The 19,577-nt window shown below is 36.2% G+C and overlaps 1 long non-coding RNA gene across 1 annotated transcript in view; it reads left to right on the top strand.

The window, feature by feature from the left end:
- Window positions 1-19,577, top strand: part of LOC135447440 (uncharacterized) — a 44,972-nt gene that overhangs the window by 9,288 nt on the left and 16,107 nt on the right. Inside the window, exons 3-4 of the long non-coding RNA XR_010440121.1 lie at window positions 1,590-1,643; window positions 2,989-3,084. This is a non-coding gene — a long non-coding RNA (uncharacterized LOC135447440). The remainder of the gene's footprint in view (window positions 1-1,589; window positions 1,644-2,988; window positions 3,085-19,577) is intronic.

Here is a 19,577-nt window from a genome sequence, read left to right as displayed (position 1 = left end):
TGAAATATTATTTTCACTGACCCACTCCAATTTAGAAAAGTCTCTTGAGATGTGTCCTTGGTGCTGGTTTTTGGGGTTTTTTTTTTGGTTACAGTGTTTTGGGAAGAATCTTTTTATTCCTTTGTTGAACCTCTGTTTCAGGGCACCTTGGATCAAGGCCTTGTCACACCGATAGTTTCCAATTTAGTTTCACTTAGCCAGCTATTTATTTACAGCTCCAAAAGATGGGTTTGCATGAATATACACAGAATAGAGTAACAAATCAAGCTGCACAATTCATCTACCTGAATTCCTGTACTATACTAAGTCCTCTGATCCATACATTGCATTTCAGCCTGCCTGCCACGCTTTACTTCATAACTGGAACCTTTGCAATATTTAGTCAAAGTTTCTTGACTTGCTAGCAGGAAAGCATGAGTGATACACCCTGGATTGTAATATCACTGAAATCTGTTTAACATTAGAAAGACGTAATTGCATGAACTTACATTTAGAAATTACAATATTAATGCAAAAGAAAAATCAATGTTGGCATCATATTTGTGTAAACTACTTTGCCATTCTGGCATCATGCCTATTTAATTAATATGTCAGTATCATTTAGTCCCTTACAAGAATAGAGATGTCTTTAACTAATGACCATCAAAAAGAAATTGAAATGGACTCAATTTCTTTATATCAGTGTGCTTCTTTATATTTCACTTATTTTATTTCTCCTTTCTCCATGATTTCTTGTAGGTGCTTAAGCAATTTGAGTATAAAGAAATCAGCAGAAATAGGCCAATGCATATTTAATTTTGACCTATAGCCTCCTTCGTGGAATTTAAATCTCTTATGCTTTCAAATTAATGGTAATTTATCTGAATGAAGAATCATGTTAAATATGCCAGCAATGCAGTTCTGGCTAATCAAAGGAAAGCAGTAATTTTGCAAAACTAAGGTTCCTGATTGAGCACCTTTATTTTTATGGGAGTGAAGATGTTTGTGCTCAGACACTTATGCAGTCCTCTGCTTACATAATGTGTGTCTGACTGAATATGCATTGAAAGCAGTTGGGTGACCAGTGCCTATCCATCCCCCCTTAACTCATCCTTTCTCCTTTTCTTTTGGACAATAATTTGCTCTGAAACAGACCCAAGGATAAGTTTGATGGATGTGAAGCTTTGATGATAAATCAAGCTTCAGACACACATTCATTAAAACTGAATGGCAAGTCTACCATAATAAAAATCAAGTGTCTCAAGTGTCTAGAATGGAAACATCTACAGATGTTCATTCCTAGAATATCCAGCCACCTTTGGAGCACCCCAGATAATTTTGCCTATCCTTTTTCATAAGGTTGCAGCTCAGGATGAACTATAAAGGCCATAATATTTCATTCCTTTATAGTCTCTTAGTTTATAATGCCTCTGCCTGAACTCATGTTTGAAGTCTCTGAGGCAAAGGCTCTTTTTTTTTTTTTTCAAGAAATGTCCGTGACTAGAGCTCCTGATGGTTAAATACTCCCAACAAAGCATTGAAATGCTGTTCTTCTACAATTTAAAGTAGCTTTGTGGTTGAACTCATTTATTTTAATATTTCTGTTGCAGACTAATAGCATATTCTTCTCAACCAATCAGCCAGTCAAGACTAACCACTCAGAGGTAATTTGTTCTTTGATATGGGAAACTCATTGGAAGTTACTTTTTTATTCAGCAGATGAGCAATCTTCTGATGGCTGCAAAATTCATTCTGTAACATGAGACACGCAGAAAGTTTTAAAAAAGTAGAGAAGAAAGTGCTTTGATGGTTTCATAACAATTGAGGCTTTTATCTCAACCTGAAACTTGAAAAGTATTCTAAGGAAGCAGCACTTTGACTACAAGACTGTAAATGCAAAATAATGATAATGTTTTGTTGTTCTGTGTACTTTGCTAAACAGACTTTCATTTGGCATTTATTTTCTAGTACAACATAATAGATTATTATGATGTCTTGGTTTTTTCCTCTGATTATTGTAAGCACTTACTATGGTTTAAAATAATAATTCAGTAAAAGTTCCACAGAGTAAAGTGTGTAGCAGCAATACAAATTATTCAATTCACTGTGATCTGGAATACTATTCTGCTCTGATTAAAGCACTGTAACTTTACTAAAAATCCAAATTGTCTTGATTAAATAATAATAATAATTTTATATTGATTCTCCACTCCAGCTAGTGATGATTGATTTTTTTGTATATCATTGATCAATAACACTAAAGTCAATGTTATTACCTATATATATATGAGAAAGATAAAGCCTACTTCATTTTGGTTTACTTGTATATATGTGAAAATGAGATTTTGAGCTTGAAAAATCTATTTTTTTGTAAAAAACACAACAAGTAGAGGACGTGTCTTTTAATAACTTTAAGGAAGAAAGGTGAAATCAAGGGCTTTAATAAGTTTCTCATCAGCCCTCCACAAACTCCTTCTGTAGAAACAAACACAGATTCAGAGAGGCTGGCTCACGCATGTGATTATGTGCAGGGTGACATGGTGGGAAGTGGAATGAAAATGAAATTACAAAAAAGAAAAAGTAATTATTAGGAAGAAAAAAATATCTTGGATGGCAACTTTAGGGTGGTACCTGTTTGTCGGGGGCTAATCAATGAATTTTTCCATTCTGACCAGTAGAGTCCTAGGCAGTAAGTTCTACAAAATCTGTTTGTTGTTTGCTTGCAGCTATTTTTCTTCATCTTTTTTCCCTTTTTATCCTTCCTTGACCTTTACAGCATAACATAAAGGTCATCTGATGTCTTGAACTAATGGGTGTACTGGGCTATATATTTGTGTGAACATAAGAAACTTCTTTATTATTCCTAGCTGTTTATCAAGCAAATGTTGTATATTTATATTCACGACATTATGCACTGCTGTTGCCCAGAGTTAGAAAATTGATTCATATGGAAATAGCTGTGAGAAATTTGAGATATAAATGCTCTGACAGCATCCATATTCTCCGCAGCATTGTCAGGAATTTGTCTGGCATATTTGTAAGTCATCAGAAGGCATGCTGGTTCAGAGACTCCCACCTGGCTTCCTCCAGCTTGGATGTGTAGAGGTGAGTATTTCTGACGTGGGTTACTTCTCAGAGCTCTCTCTACAAAACACCTGCTGCTGTTACCCCTGGGCCATGCAGGCACACCTTTCTGTCACCATCATAATTTCTGAAAAATCCCTTCACCAGGATTTCTTCTCCTGGGAAGCTGAGAAGCCTGAGAGAAAAATGAAAACAATATTATCTGATTTGCTTCTCCTGTGTTTTGCTGCTTTGGAATGTGGTTTGGACATTGTTTACCAACTGGTCATTGTTTCATTGGTTTCATGTGAATTGTTTTGACTTAATGACCAATCACCATCAGCTTTGTCAAGGCTCTGGAGAGTCATGAGTTTTTCATTAGTATCTTATTAAGCCTTCTATCTGTATCCTTTCTCCATTCTTTAGTATAGTTTTAGTATAGCATTCTTTAATATAATATCATAAAATAATAAATTAGCGTTGTAAGAGCATGGAGTCAGATTGATCTTTCCTCCCCACGATGGGGGACCCCAGAAGATACCACACCTTTCAGATTTCTACCAGTGGAAGCACCTTGTGGCAGGGGCCATTCATTTTTTTGCAGTCTAAAGCAAAGACAGAAGGGTCAGTTGGGCGAGGCAAACTCTCAGGCTGTGAGCTCTGAGGAGCTGGGATGTGCAGACTCTGGCACAAAGAATCTTATCCTGGCTGGCACCTCAGGATGATCAACAGCAGAAATGTTGTTCTAAAACCTCTGTGAAGTTTTCAAAAGTTGGTTACTGCCACTTTGTGTCCACAAGGCAAAGACTTATGCACATATTGATTTCCAGCAGGAAAGGTGGAGTGCTTTTCCAGCCTTCTCTTTTCCCAAGACATTGCCAAGGACTATTCAAATTATCACTTTGTTACACGCATGGCGAATTCCTCCCCCACAAACCAGGCAGTGTGACACAGCATTCCCTTGACAAACTTGTGAGTCTGTGGTTTGGCTGAACTCTGTTGATATGCATCTAATTTTCAATTCACAGCAGTTTACTGTCCTTGGGCTGATGTGCTCAGGACAAGTCAGACTCCAGAAAAATCCTAAGTGAGGGCAATTTAAGCAGTCACCTAAAAAATCTGAACAGCAATAAAATAGAAATTACAGTGACTTCTATGGAACTTGAAGGTGTTTCTTTATATATGCTTTTAAGACTTTGAGATAATTGTTGTCATATAGACAAATAGCGTGATGCTAATAAATGTCTCCAAAATTAAAATGTGAATGTTACAACAGTTTTTTTTTTATTTAACTCTGCTTATATTTGACTTGCAATATCACTTACTCCATAGGTTTTGTGTGTCATAAAAATGCTGTGCAGCTGAGTATGGCCCATGAAAGCAGCATGTAGGATATGAATGCAATGCTTCAGCAGCAGTAAAGAAAAGCAAAATACATATTTTCTTTGTAATCCTAATGGAGCACTTTTTTTAACTAAGCATCAGGGAGCATGTATTCACAATGTGTATTACAGAAGTTACATTTCTCATTAATTATTTTGTAGCTGAGTTCCTTTCAACATCAGACATAAAAGTGAAGGGCTTTTTGTTTTTGTATTAATTAGGATCTTTGTGATAAACCATTTTTTGCTCCGATGGCTGATAAAATAATCAGCATTAGAGTATGTGTATGAATATTCCCTTAGGGTTCCCTTCAAAGACTGAAAATGAGGAATAATTTCATGAGCATGAAGAATTGTTCCAGAAATGTATGACATGTTGTTTGATAAACACTTGTGAGGTAAACCTTGTAGTATGCAATATACAAACAAGGTATATGTCCTTTTAAAATTTTTGATTAGAGTAAAAATGTTTTCTTCAATATATAACAAGGGAAGGTTATTATAGCCTAGGGGTTTCAGTGATTCTGCAGATTGGCATATTCTGTGTGATGTGATGCTTAAATTTTTTCTTCTAAACTTAGAGATTTGAGGATTGTAGAGCATGTTAATATTCCTCCTTACACACAGGGAAGCTTCACTGTTCCTTGAGATCAGAAAGGAGCCAAATCTGGCGTACTTAGCCAAAGTTCCCTACAACATACAATATCTGTTAGCATTTTTTTTTTCAGTATGAATATTTATACTTTCAAATTGTGCCTCTGTATTTATGATTTTGGCAATCAGCCTGAACTTTGCATACAGATGAACAGGTCTTTAAGACCTGAACAAATGTGACTTAGGATGTTTAGAGATAGATGAACATTTCTGATGCTCTTCATCACCTAGTACAGAGTAGGTGATAGATGTTACTGGTGCAGTAACATGTACGTGTTGTAGTTACACTGAAAAAAAAAATCACATAAGGGTTGTGTTATTCAGGGAAAGGTTTACCTGTAAGCAAATCTTTACCATTATAGAATTTGCAGAATTCTTTGTCTGGTCATTGGGGAATTTGTAGGGAAAAAAATATAAATCTGAGATTATCTACTGCATCTGAAAGTTTACACTCTGCCCCTTAAAAGCCCATTTTATTATGCAGCTAATGGAGAGCTCACGAAGTGGGAAGTAGTGTGGAAGTAAGATCTACCTGCTTGCAAGGTATTTTCATCTGCAAAATAGTGACAACAATCCACTGGGTTTGAGATGCAAATTTTTGCAAGAAGAGAAGAAAGGATCACATGATGAGGCTGTTCCTGAACGCACCAGTGAACATTGCACTACATCTTGGTTATGACTTTTAATTCTGTATCTGCAGTTTGTGTTTCCTCCTTGCTTCACTTCAACAAAGGTGGTTTTGGTCAAATTATGGCCTCTTGGCCACTTGTGTAATTTAATTTTTGTTAAATTTCTATCTGTTTGGGGTATGTTGACAGTTCTTGGTTTAAGCATGGCTGAAAGGAAGCAACAGATTCCTGAGTATATGGCCAAAGTTATATCTTCTTGAGATATAATTTTTTTTCCTTTGCAATCTCCATCCTGTAATTTAACTCATTTGTATCAGGCTCCAATTTCAAGTGCTCATCAGAATGAAAATGCAGATGGGAATTTTTGTTTCTGTACTACCTAGAGAGATGGTACATTAGTTGAAGTATACCTTATTATAGTGCCTGCAGTACCTGTTGTCACACTCCTGTCTTTCTCATGAGGGTTCTTTTATTTCTGTAAATCTTCTGTAAATCAGACTCTGATACATGGGTTTTTTCTAATCAAACTTGATGTCTCCTCTTTTGAAGATGTGACCAAAGTAGCTTGCTTAGTGCATGCTGATTGACATTTTGCATGGAATTTTGCAGTTTGTGCCCATGTTTCATTAGGCTTTTGTCATTGTTTTCTACTCTGGCTATGTACTGTAATGTCTCTGAGCATGACTGATTGTTGTTTCTCTTGTTAGTATTACATGTACTGATTTCTGACATAGATTTTTTTCTAAAGAATATCTAGACTCCAAAGAGATGAGGGTTTTTTCAAATGCTAAAACAGCTACTTTGGTATTGGAATATGAATCCCAATATTATCAGTTAGATTGTGCCTGGGCCAGTCTGACCCTCGCTGCTGGGCCAAAGGCGGCAGCTGTGGTGTATCCCCCCAGAGACACCTTTAGCTTGCTGGTGGTTGCAGCTGGGCACTGAACAAGTCCAGGCTTGTTAGGAACTCCATTTACCTTAGGAAGAGGCTTCAGGTGAAGGTGAAGAGAAAAAAGTAAGGATTCTGCTGGAGGGTTATATGCAGTGGTTTATTCCATGGTTACAGAGGTCTGAATCTTGGGAAGACCTCCAACAGAATCAGGAGCACATGGCGTGCTTCACCTTTTAAGCTCAGGGGGAGGGGAGGGGCCAGGTGGGCCACCAACCAGGTGGGAGGGGTGGGGTCTCAAGGGACGAGGGACACCTAGACAGGCCAATGACCTCTGGGCCTGAGGGGCATCCTTTGAACTCGACCAACCACACAACGCCTTTGCTGGAATGTTAAACCTGATTGACAGGACTCACTCAGCAAGGGGGCAAGTGGAGAAGGGAGACCGGTATTGGCACACCTGAGAAGGGACCCGGGACCTGGAAGTCTAAAACAGGACATTACAACACACTACAACACTTTGGTGTTTTGTTGGTATTTATAACAAATTGCAAGTATGTGACAGTCACTGGGGACAGAAAAGCTACAGATGACAGGATTTGGGACTGATATCTGGTCACGTTCTTTGAACCTAGGGTCAGTGAGTACGTGAGGCACCTGAGTATTTTCTTTTACAGTCTAATTGCTGAGTTAATTCATCCTGATAATCTTTTTAACACTACTGAACCGTGCTGTACTCTATAGTTCTTTATCTGCCGGAGACCTTTTTGTTAATCTTGAGAGCAAATTCCTCAGTGCATACTATCATATGGTATTTGCACTTTATATAATATCTCAGAAGACATTTGAATGCATAACTGTTCTAGTCTCTCTCTCTCCTCCTGATTTTTCCTACCATGGCATATCCTGTGATAAACTCTGCTCATATTGTGACTTTTTTATCAGCTTAACAAGCTTTTAATTTCTGAAGTTTTTAAAAAAGTATTTTACTACTTAGAGAAAGATAAATATATATCTGACATTTTAAGCTTTATGCCAGCATTTTTTTATTTAATTTCTCTCCTTCTGTGAGTCTTCTTAAGGTTTTTTTCTCACAGCTCTTTTTCAGGAGGTTACATGGCTGTACCTTATCAGTGCTGGCCTTGAGGCAGCTGAATTCTTAGTAAGAGATCTGACAGAGAGTGCAGCTTGCCTCTTCTTCAGTTTATTGATAAATCTGTTACACAGAATAGGTGCTAAGATGGATCCATGAGGAACCTGATTTCTGGACCTAGAACAAACCATTAATCACTGCTCGTTGTTGACTCCACTGGGAATCTTTTGTGAATGACTTCACATTTAGCAGGGAAAAAAATCCAGTCTGAACAAAAGAAATTTCCCCCACATTTAAAAATATTTTTATGAAGAAATGAAGTCAAATTGAATGTAAAAAATTGATTGCAAGTTCAGCACAAATTTTCATGATGAATCTATTTCTTAGTCTCGAATGTTGATGAAATTATTCTATTAATAGTTAGTGCAATTTAAGCAAACAGTCAGGAAGAGGATAATGTGAATTATGCTGAGATGCCTGGATTTTGTCCATTTTTACAGTTCACTGTGGCCTGTCACCAATTGTTCTGGTTCTGGCTAAGTTGGAGTTATTGTATTGCAGTAACTTTGCAAGGCTAAGACATATTCTGTACCACCTCACACAAATTTCTGGGGGTGGGACAAGGGACTCTGCCCCAGGGGGAAGGAATTCCTTCTGGTCAAGAAAATGTGGTGAAGGAAGCTGTCATTATTCCCAATTATTGGTGCAGAGGCGAAGGGTGGTTTTTTTCCATAATAATAATTTATTTTCTTAGACCCCCTGTCATTAGTATTGTTGATGTTACAAATAATTTTCTTGTCTCATTGCTGCAAATTGTTCTTCTCTCAGCTCATGATCTTTGTTTTTTGTGCCTCCAGTTGGAGGAGGAAGGGGAAGCAGCACGTGGTTTTAGTGGAAGTACAAAATTGAAGCATGACATTTCTAAATGACAAAGGGAATTAAGGTCACTGGATGCTTAAATAAAGACATGTAAACATTAAAAATGTTAACAATGGTAAAATTCTTGGTGGTGTAGCAGAATAGAACAACATCTGTCTTCAAGTACTGGTAGAGAAAATTATGCCAGGTGTTTTTCTGTAAGGATTATGTAACACTGCTCTTCCCATGGAAGAGTTCTACCTAAAAGGAATTCTGAAGTACTTCATTATATAATTTATTCCTCAGTTCAGGTGATGCTGTTAATTTTCCTTGCTGGCAGTCATTTTTGTAGCAATTTATATTGCTATAGCAGACTTCTATAGATCAGTTTTATCTATTTTTGATGCCAAGGCTTTGAAAGTGACTGCCAATACTTTTACATGCAAAGTCTGCTATGTGCTTTCCTCCTTCTCAGAGCTCTAGGGGTTTTTTTTTTTTGTGTGAAAATACTGAAGGTTTTTTTTTTTTGTATGTTTTCCTTCATGTCATTGCTTTTCCTCAGTAATTTATATTTCTCTCATGCTCCATGTTCTTTCTGTTCCCATTAATTTTGCTCTCTTTGACTGTCCTCTTTTATTGTAAATGTCTACTTTTTTTTGCTCTTGTTTCACACATGAAGAATTAAACACCAACCTTTACCAACAACACCATTTTCCTTTATTCTAGTAAAGTCTCTGTGTGCCCGGCATCCACATTTCTTCCTTTTGTATTTAACCTGAACTCAATCTGTGCTCTGAAGTGCTTTTCATAGACTTTATCCTTGACTCTCTTTATTCACTGGTTTCATTTCCTCAGGTTAAGTTTGGCCTAAGTAATCTTTACCTCCTTCCCAGTCAAGTTGGGTCCTCCGTGACCTGTAAGTCACTTTCAGCACGATCGACTCTTTCTTTATTTCCAAGTTGTTTTTCTCCTGATTCTCTGCTATATCCAAACTTGACAGATCATTTGGAGAACAAGGATATTCCCTTTAACCGTCCTTCCAGCTTTCTGTGGCACTCCTGTTCCTGCATTTGTGTTTAGCTCCTAGCTTCTAAACCCTTTTTTCCTCTTGAGCTAATTTTATTCGTAATTCACATATTTAGAGAGGGTCTATTTTCCTCCTTTTCAAATCTAAAACCCACATATAAACTGGAAAACACAGTTAGGTACAATGGTTTTCTCATGATATATCAAGCGCATCACATAATCAATAATATCTAAAATCAATTTCTCTTAACCATTTTTTATTATTAATAAGGTATTTAGAATTACTACTTTGTACTCTCTGCCTTACTCATCTGTTTTACTATTTCAGATACGAAAAGCCATTATAAAAAATGCAGCTACATTTCTGAGCAAATCCACATTTTTCACCTTCAGTTTTCAACCAAGACATACTTTTAAATGTTCTACATAATTTTGGCATCTGCACACTTGACAGAAATGTCAGAACACAACACATAGAATTAAGCAAATTATGTCCAAACATCCAAGTTTCTTTCTTTTTTGTTTGTCGTTTTGCATGTATTTTTAAAAGTTGCATTGCTAAATATATTTATAAAAATAATGTTAGAAAATAATCTCTTCAGCAAAAGGACTATTGCTGTGGCTATGCAACACACACTTTGGCAAAAGGGGAAGGGTTCTCTTTCTTTGTAGAGCTTTAAGATTTACCAAAAGGAAGATACAAGATTTGCAAATATATATGTGATATGGGGTGATTCTGATGTTTTATATGTTCTTCTTTTTCATGACATTTAATCATTGTGGTTTTCTGACTCATCAACTCCTCCATTATCCATTTCTGATTTTTTACTGTGTAGTACTTAATAAAAATAGGGCAGCAAAAGACATTACTTCTTAGTTACTCAGTACATTTGGCTATTTTCTAGTCACTGACAAGTGGAATATTTTGTTACCTTTGAGAGAGACAAGTCTCTATTGCTTACAGTTGGATGCTTCATCAGAACCTTTCCCAACCCCAAAGCATTTATTCTGAACATATATGTGAAAAAGTGCCTTAAAATACTTTTATTAACTGATTTGATTAAGTGTAATACCAGAGATCTGCTTTCACATATCAAGTCTGGTACAATGGTCTGGAGAGTAACTCTGGTTTTTTTGAGGGGATGGAATGTTGTACAGCTGGAAAGGTATTTGGATTGGACATGTTATTACCCTCTGAATAGTTCCACTTTTTTTTGGAGTGTACCTTTTTTACCGAATATTTCAGTCTTCAAACCTCTGTTTGGGAAAGAATATTATTTATTTTCAGAGGGCATTCTCCAGCCTTATTCAGAACCTTACATCTTCTGTGTTTTCCTGGTAGGTGCACTCACATGCACCTACCTGCAGAGGAAAAATTGCTGATTCAGCCTAATTTCATATGTCATAGATCAGCAATAGCTAAAAAATGCTGGCTGTAGAAGGAGCAGGATTAAACTATTTGAATGTTGAGAGCTTAGTCTCTTGCTTTTCAAGGTCATTGTTGCATATGATTGCCTCCAAATAATTTATAGTTTGCTTGCTCATTTTCTCTGTATGGATTTTTTTTTTTTCACCAAAAAAATGTCTTTTGAGAGAACTTTTATCAGCAAAGTAGGAAATTATCTGGTGAATATTAATAAGCATGTCTAGTGTCTGATGCTTGAAAGTAAAGTTTAAGTGTTTGATCCTTAGCTGCACTGCAGTCAGCTTGAGCCACTTAAGCAGATATCATGAGTAAAACTGAGAAAAAAAGGAAATAAAACAAGAAAGAGGCTGTTGGAGTTCATTACTTGAAACAAGTGGCTTCACAGGCTGGGAGTGAAGTAGCTTTGTTCTCTGTTTCTGAATGATTGAAGAGCCAATGTGTTTATTCTTTAGAGCACAATAGATCTTCCACAAGACAAGATGCAGCCCTGATATGAGAGCTTTGACTTCTGGCGTGTCATGCCGCTCAGCCAAGCTGCCTCTATGACTGAGAATTGTCCTGATGGGAGGAGGGAGGGCCCTCTTTTTCCCCTATTAGGATCCTGTGTTTCTCACCACATGGGAGGAAGGAGAGAAATGAAGCTTTTCTTTGAGTTTATGAATAGAATTGGAGCATCATGCGCACAACTGGGGGCAATGACTTCCATTCTCACAATGCCTACTCAGGGCACTGCACTGAGCCCTCAGCATGGTGCAGGGATGGGTGCATTTCACCTTGAAAGCTTTAAGGTTGGTGTCTGGCATCAGTGATTACATTTGCAATTCAAGTTAGTCTATTTTCTGCTTTTTAGCTTTTATTCAACTGATTTTAGTGCTTGTGAAAGGTGTTCAATTGTTATTTCTGGAGGCTGATCCTCCCCTTGTCCAACATTACCCCTTCTGGTGTCCCTAATGTAGAAGAAATATCTCTTAGAAGTGAGAATAATGCTTAATTTTCATGTAGCTGTAACAATTTTAATGAATAGCTCTGTATGGAAGAACTTAAGAGAAATCTGAGCCTATCCACATTATGGAGTAGTAACAAATAAATGACAATGCCTGTCACCATGTAGAATGATTGGTTTTAAATGTTCTGCATTAAATAACTGGTTTTAAATGTTCTGCATTAAATTTGTTGTAATACAAATTGGTGGGGGAAATATGTGGCCACACTTGGCTTTGTGGGTTTCTGGAGAGCAAAGAACTATAGCTTAAGATACTGGGAAAATGAATACATCAGCAGAGATGTTTCGTTTGGTTTTCACAGACACATATTTCTAGCACTGACACGCAGATTGAGAAAAAATGTAATTTGAAATAAATTATCAGACTAATTTAAAGATCATTGCCATAGAAAAAAATAAATAATATGTTCCAAAACATTAAGTGTTTTTGTAATATGGCAGTAACAGAATATAATGGTGTTGCCTGTGAAAGGGAATATACTTGCAGAGCTGAAGCTGAAATTCATAGTTCCCATTAGGAGCTGTGTTAAAACAGGGGAAAAAAGAATTGAATGTCAGTTATGCATAACTCCTGTGCAAAAAGTTTCCTGAGAGCTGCCAGGTGCTGTGTATGTTTTAAATCATTCCAGCTGCTGGAGATTCAGAGGAATTGTTCAGTGATATGGGGAGAAGGCTCTCTGCAGGTTGCTGGGAGGCAGCGTGGTCTAATGGCAGATTCATTGGTCTGGAGAAAGTGAACACAAACCTGCATCTCTAAATTAGAAAATACAGCTGAAAGCTATCCTGGGTGTTTCCTCCTAGCTCAAGAAATTAGGAACAAGGCAAGAATTATGTTCACTTTTTGATCCTTAAGAAAATTAAGTGTTCATTTATTGAAGTATTTATTTATTAAAGTATATACACAGGTACCAAATGAAGTATTTCCTGGAGGTGTTTATAAAGCAGTCCTTCAGACCCCTTGTAATTCATATATTATAATACATATACATAAAATAATACCTATACATATAATTCATATATGTATCTATTTATGTATCTACTTTGAGGTTAACCAGGTATAGACTTAAAGTGCATACCTGTTTCTGAGTGGTTCTAGAGCAATTTGAATATTTCCTTAAAGAGGGAGGATCAAATGTTAATGTCTCACATATTTGATGGGTTAACTGAACTATACATAAAAAAAGGGAATGTCATATCTTTCAGCCATGCTTGTAAGGAATCAGGATTCTGCTGCATTTCGGGATGCACACAGAGTTTGGTTTTGTGGTTGTGCTGGGAGGAAAGCATGAAATAAACACCAGGTTACTCAGCTGTGTTGAGGCGTAAACCACTATTGGTCTTCCTCACCAGAATTTTGGTAATCATAAGGAATGTGAGTTTTGAAACGTTGTTGGCCTCTGAGGTTTTTATCTTTCCAGGCTAATGTAGCTGTACGGGGATTACAATTTTAAATTTTTGAGCCATCTGTAAGTCTCACTTTTAGACTTAATGTATGGATTTGGATTTTAAAGCCTGTCTTAGCCAAATGAATGTGAACTTCACTAAAGCCTGGAAGCTGAAAGTGTGAAATTTGAAATAGGCTCAGAATTGGAAGTCTGAGCTTGTTATTTGATGTTATTGAGTGCAGTGCTAGACTACCATTTTCAGAATCTCTTTTCAGCCCAGAATTTTAAAAGAATTTTGCAAAAGTCAAGTAAGATTTCAGAAAAGATACAAGGATGAGCACTTTAGGAAAAGAAGAAGTTTGTAATAGTTAGAAAATCTAAGTTGATGAAACAAGGGCATAGAAATATTTTGAGTACTCATGATAAGTATGTTTTTGGGGATGAGCTATCCAGCAGCAAGTAATTCTTCATGATACAGGAAAAAGTAATGCCAGATCCCATTTGCAGTTGAAATTAGGTAAATTAAAATTAGAATTAAATGTGTATTTTACCTTAAAATACTGCAGCTATTAAAAGTATGTTTGAGGATTAATTTTATTATATAAAATCTGTACATTTAAGACTGGATGTGTTTCCAGATGAGTGGTAAATCAAAAAGTTGGACTAATTGCATACGCATGCATATATGGGCTCTTTGGTTTTTCATGCAGGAAATAATTCAAAATTTTCTAAATTCAGCTAACTGCAAGATGTTGCAGGCAAAACTATTTGGCACTTCACATTTATTGATGCTAGAAAATGCTAATTCCCTCTCTTCTAAAATCAGCATGCCAGGGCAGTGTGTAAGCAGCTCTCCTGTGGTGCATGATGGACCATAATTGTTCTCTCAAGGGAGGTCAATTCCCCCCATTTTTAACCCTCTTGTGTGGCCTTTTACTGAAGGAAGACATAAACCCTCAAACTGGTGAGGTGAGCAGGGAGGCGTTGTAACTCAGCTGCACAGAGCAGGAAGGGGAAAAAAAAGTCATTCAGTGATCCCTGGCTTTTGCATTGTCAATAGTACCAAGCCAGGGAGAAGAAAAATTGCTTTTCAACATCTGTCTCTGTGCACTGAAGTTATTCCAGCTAAACTACCCAGGCAGCAGAGAATGGAGACAGGTTCAACTATCTCTAGCACAAATATGGCATAGGAACCTACACTTAAAGCCTGCTGATTGGAATAGTTTTGGCAGAATTGTACTTTGTTAGTCATGTCTTTACTTTCAGATAAATATTTTTGCTAAATATTAATGCCATATGATCAGCTTAGTGTTTTAAAATTTTTGTTTTGCAGCAAAATAAAGTGAGATTCCTTGCATGAGACATAAGGAATCCAGAAATGCTCACAAACAGTAACTGCTGATTTCAACCCACAGACAGAAAATATCTGAGCTGTGTTATGAGAGCAGAAGATGCATTCAATTGAAATCAGGATTGCTCTGTGAACAAATACCAGAGAGAATAAATTTGCACTGATTACAATTAGTGTCAGACTGATGTCCTAGAAGATTAAATCTTACTTACAATGCCAATTTAGGAAATGCTTAAGCACATGCTTAAGTATAATTAAGCATATGCTTGGCCCTTCACTGATTTGGGGGTTTGCACTGAAATGTGTGCACAGGGCCAGCAGCTTTCCTGGTAAATTCTGCAACCCACATAACTGCCAGGCTTACATCCTGATTTATTTTAGTGTTAGAAGAGAAACTGTAATTCATTATGCAATTACTTAGTCGAGAGTTGTAGCTCCTGCTGGCTGTGACTGTGTGTAAAAAACACCAACAAAGGCACATTAGGAATTACCTTGGAAAACAATAAAAAACAATCACTGGGTACTTAAGGATATTGACACTAATTGTGTATTTTAGAGGATAAAGTTCCTGATTCAAGTCAGGGAAAAAGAACTGGGTAGGCTTTCCCTGTGCAGTTGTCATGATTTATGGGGTTTCTTTTGTGAATGATCATAGCAGTGGGCAGATGGACTGTTCCTGTAGTGCTGGAATCTTGACTTGATGGGTAGGTTTTTTTAACTCCAGATACAGAACTCTTTTAGTGCTTCATCAATGTCTGTGTCCTCATTTCATATTTCAATGCACATGATAACAATCCCAAATGAATATATATTTATTTTTAAGGCATTGTTCATCAAACCTGAGATAGCATGGATGAATACATTACCAAGAATAACCATCCTCTGCTTAGAAAATAAAGTAACAAAACCTGAGATCGTAATGGTCACTATGACAGCTTTTTTCACTTGACTTCTTCAGGAAAAATGTTAATTTAAATGTGTGCTGGATTTTCAAGGTGATTTCCTTTTATTTTCAGTATATCACTGAAAAGTCTCTGAATTAATTGAAAATGGGATGCCATCTCAATATAATTTGTTTTCTATTGATGATGCCCTGTGTTTTGTCGTTGTATATCTTGGAATTCCTTTAGCATTTTCTGATGTCATATCATTCCCAATAACAGCTTTTCATCCTTTATAAATGGCACCTCTTGATGACCCTGGCCTCTTGTGAATATGGGATTAAGAAGTACATTTACTTTCATTCATATCTTTGCTGTCAGCTGTTATTTTTGCCATCTCTCTGATCCCCACTGATCTGTCTTCTTCTTAATGTGCTTAGGAAAAGTCTTACCTCAGCCTCTTGCACAGTTTATGCCCATTTTCCTTATTTGTCTCATCTTTCCTCATTTCAGCTTCTACCTGTTTTATATTATATCTAACATATAATGGCTTTTTATTCTTGATTACATTATGCAGGTCTGATTTCATCCAAGCTGGGATCCTCTTTCCTTTCTCACCTATTCAGCCAAATGTAATGCAGAAAGACTGAGCATATTGTGCAGAAATGCCCTATGAACAAACAGTTCTTCTTTGCTTTCATAAACGCTTTACTTTCTTCAAACCTGTTGTTTAAAAGTTTTTATATGGATTTGTTTGGGTTGCTTGAGGTTTTTTTAATGTTTTGTCTTTTTTTTTTATGTTTTAGAAGGTTAAGCTCTACAAAACTTGGCCTCATTTAATGTTTAATCTCTTTTGGATGCATATTGTTATTTGTATTGCCTACATTGCCACAGAATAAGCCAGATTTTTTTTTTTCCCCCACACCATTTTCTTAATAAGAAAAATAGTTTCTCTCTATTCCTAAGTCTAGGAAGAGTTTGATTTCCATAAGCACTTGTTGTGCATTGATTTATATCACGGCAATGAAAAAAGAATTAGAATATAAGAATTTATAAGAAGATATTTCCTTTCAGAAGTCATTGTCACTGATAGAACAGAGTGCAAATCATCAGCTTGCTTGGTTTGGTATCAGTGTTTCAGGAGAATTCCTTTAGTTCATATGATCAATGTCTTCCAACTGTTTTAATTTTGTATCACTGTAACACCACTGATTTCTAAAGTGTAGTTGTATGCATAGATTGTTCTAAGAATGGTGAAAATATTGGGACAAAACACAGAATTTTACAGATAACTTGAAAAATACATTTGGGGTTCAGATTACATTGAGAAACATGGGGTTTTTTTGGCTGGGTGAGGGATCTGAAAGAATCTCACTACTAAGAACAGAGCTTAGCTCATCTGTGGATATGTTTTTGTATCTTAAATGATTTGATTACACTTGAGATGAGCAGTATGACCATTCATTGCTGCTCAGAACCTAGGTGAGGCTGGTTGAGTGCAGCTACACACATAACTTTGCGCCAGCAACTGCATCTTTAACTCTGAAAGTATAAATCTGGCACTCCAAAATGGCACTCGGAATCACAGAATGGACTGGGTGGGAAGGGACCTTACAGACCACCTAGTCCAGCTTCCCTGCCATGGGCAGAGACCCCTCTCTCTGGAACAGGTTGCTCAAAGCCCCATCCAGCCTGGCCGTGAGACTTCCAGAGATGGGGAATTTCTCTGGGCAACCCATCCAACCACTCACCACCCGCAGGTTAAAGACTCTCTAAACCTACCGCATTTTTTTGCCCCTTTCTGATAGTGGCTGGGTTTTTCTTGGAGTCCGAAAGGAGATGCTTTTATCTGTGGAGAATGGGCTGATGCTGCTTTCAGTACAACATGGTCAGACAAAATGGTAAAAAAGTGCACATCCCCAAAACACGGCTCTGTGTCTAGACTAGAAGATTCCTGGGGATGCTAACAGGCTTCAGCATTGCTACCTAATCAAGGAAGTTGCAAGCTTTAAAATCTCATCAGCATCAGCTGAGTCAGCACAGCTAAAGATCATCCTCACAAGTTAACCTTCCTTGATTGCAGTGGCTGATATTTGCTAGCTTGGAGTGTGGGAGAAAACAGAAGGGTCAAATGTTAATTATGAATGTTAAGTCATTATTTTTTTCTTCATGAGTATATTATTAAATATACTGTACAATTTATTATATAGTATATTTATAATAATATATAATTTATTTATTGTATATACAATTATCTATAGTATACATATATTATACATATTAAACTATTATAAAGTTATGTAATATTATATAACAATATAATATTTTGAATATGTTCATATAATAATTATATAATAATATTTTATTCTATAAGTATATAGATTTTATATAATATATAATTTTATATATTAAATTTCTAATTTATAAATTTGCATATGTATTCTATAATTATTATATAATAATGTAAGTACACTAATATATTAGAATTATATAAATATATTCTATTATATAATTTACAAATTGGCATCTTTCTGGCTTTATTTCAAAGGGAAAGCAAATTAGGCCTCCAATATAAATGTGTAGGAATGTATGACTGAGAAAAGTATTGCTGATACCTTTGTGCAGAAGCCTTCCCAAAGATATTGGGATAAGGGCAAAACAAGACAATTATTTTCTTTGCCCGTGCCCATAATTCTGTTTTATTTAGCCTTTAACTTGAAAAGAGTGAGAGATTTTTAAAGCATTACCCTTGAGTTGTGCCAAATGAGTGTGAATTTGAAATGGTGGGTCCCCTGTGATGCAGCCTTTCCTCACTCATATTGCAACATGAGAGAAAAATGACAAAATTACATTTGGCTGAAAACTCGAAAACCTCTTTGACAGTGGAAAATTGCCCTTGAGGTACATTCATCAGTTGTTCTATTTTCAATATAATATTCATTTGATAACTTACAAAGTTAGTAAATAAATGGTATCTTGTTTTCTGCTTATATACTTAATCTGCTTTGTAAATGACTTTTCTTTCCAGTTGGGTGACAGCTTTTTCCCTGTATGTCTTTTTGTTTGTCTAGCTAAAGATATGACTTTTACTTCTGTGACACCTACTAGTAAATACCTGAAAATTTAAGCTGAATCATTTAGGTTTTGGCTTGAAAGAGTTGAAAAAAATCTGACAAAGTCTAGGCAAAACTGATAAAATGTCAGTTTGCCCTCACAGACTTGTCTGTATTTGAATATGATGGTTACTGTTAACCTTTTGATCTGTTTTTGGTTTTGTTATAAGCATTTGGGTAAGAACTGATGACTCTTCGATCTAACCTATCTGTGTCTCTTACCTCTGCTAGTAAATATACTCCTGTAATATGGATTTTTTGACCATGATACAGGTTTCAAAAATATGGATTTTTTGACCATGATATGTGTTGTAAAAGCAGGCAATGACTGAAAATATTATTCTTTAGTATGCATGTAAATGGACTTCTCAAAAGTGGGTGTTAAATATAAGTTTAATATAGTTAATATAAGTAACTTATAACTATATTTAACTTATATTGACTATAGTGAACAATAGTAGAACTTTGAACATGTCTGTTCAGCTGTAAGATTTCTTCCACAGGCATAGGTCAGGAAGGATCTTCACTTATGGAAAATTATATTTAGGAGTATGTTTAGAACTCTGGTGTCTCTGATGACACAATTCTGACTCCAGATAATAACAAACCCACTTTGTTGGTTCCTGCTGCATGATGTTTTTGTTAGGGGTTGTTGCAAACCTTTTAAAAATTCTTTAGGATTTTTCATCAAAAATATACCAGACTCAACCTGTGCTGTAAAATTCTGGCTGAAAACTCTAACCAAGCAGCTTACAAATATTTTAATGAATTTTTACTGTCTGAGATGGAAAAGTGGCTGTGCTCCTCTATAAATTGTTGTTAGATACAAGTAAATTTTTCACTGT

This window comes from Zonotrichia leucophrys, chromosome 4, assembly GCF_028769735.1.
Source record: "Zonotrichia leucophrys gambelii isolate GWCS_2022_RI chromosome 4, RI_Zleu_2.0, whole genome shotgun sequence".
Taxonomy (NCBI): Eukaryota; Metazoa; Chordata; class Aves; order Passeriformes; family Passerellidae; genus Zonotrichia; species Zonotrichia leucophrys.
The sequence above is the reverse complement of the archived record's forward strand: the minus strand, read 5'-3'. Positions and strand labels throughout refer to the sequence as shown.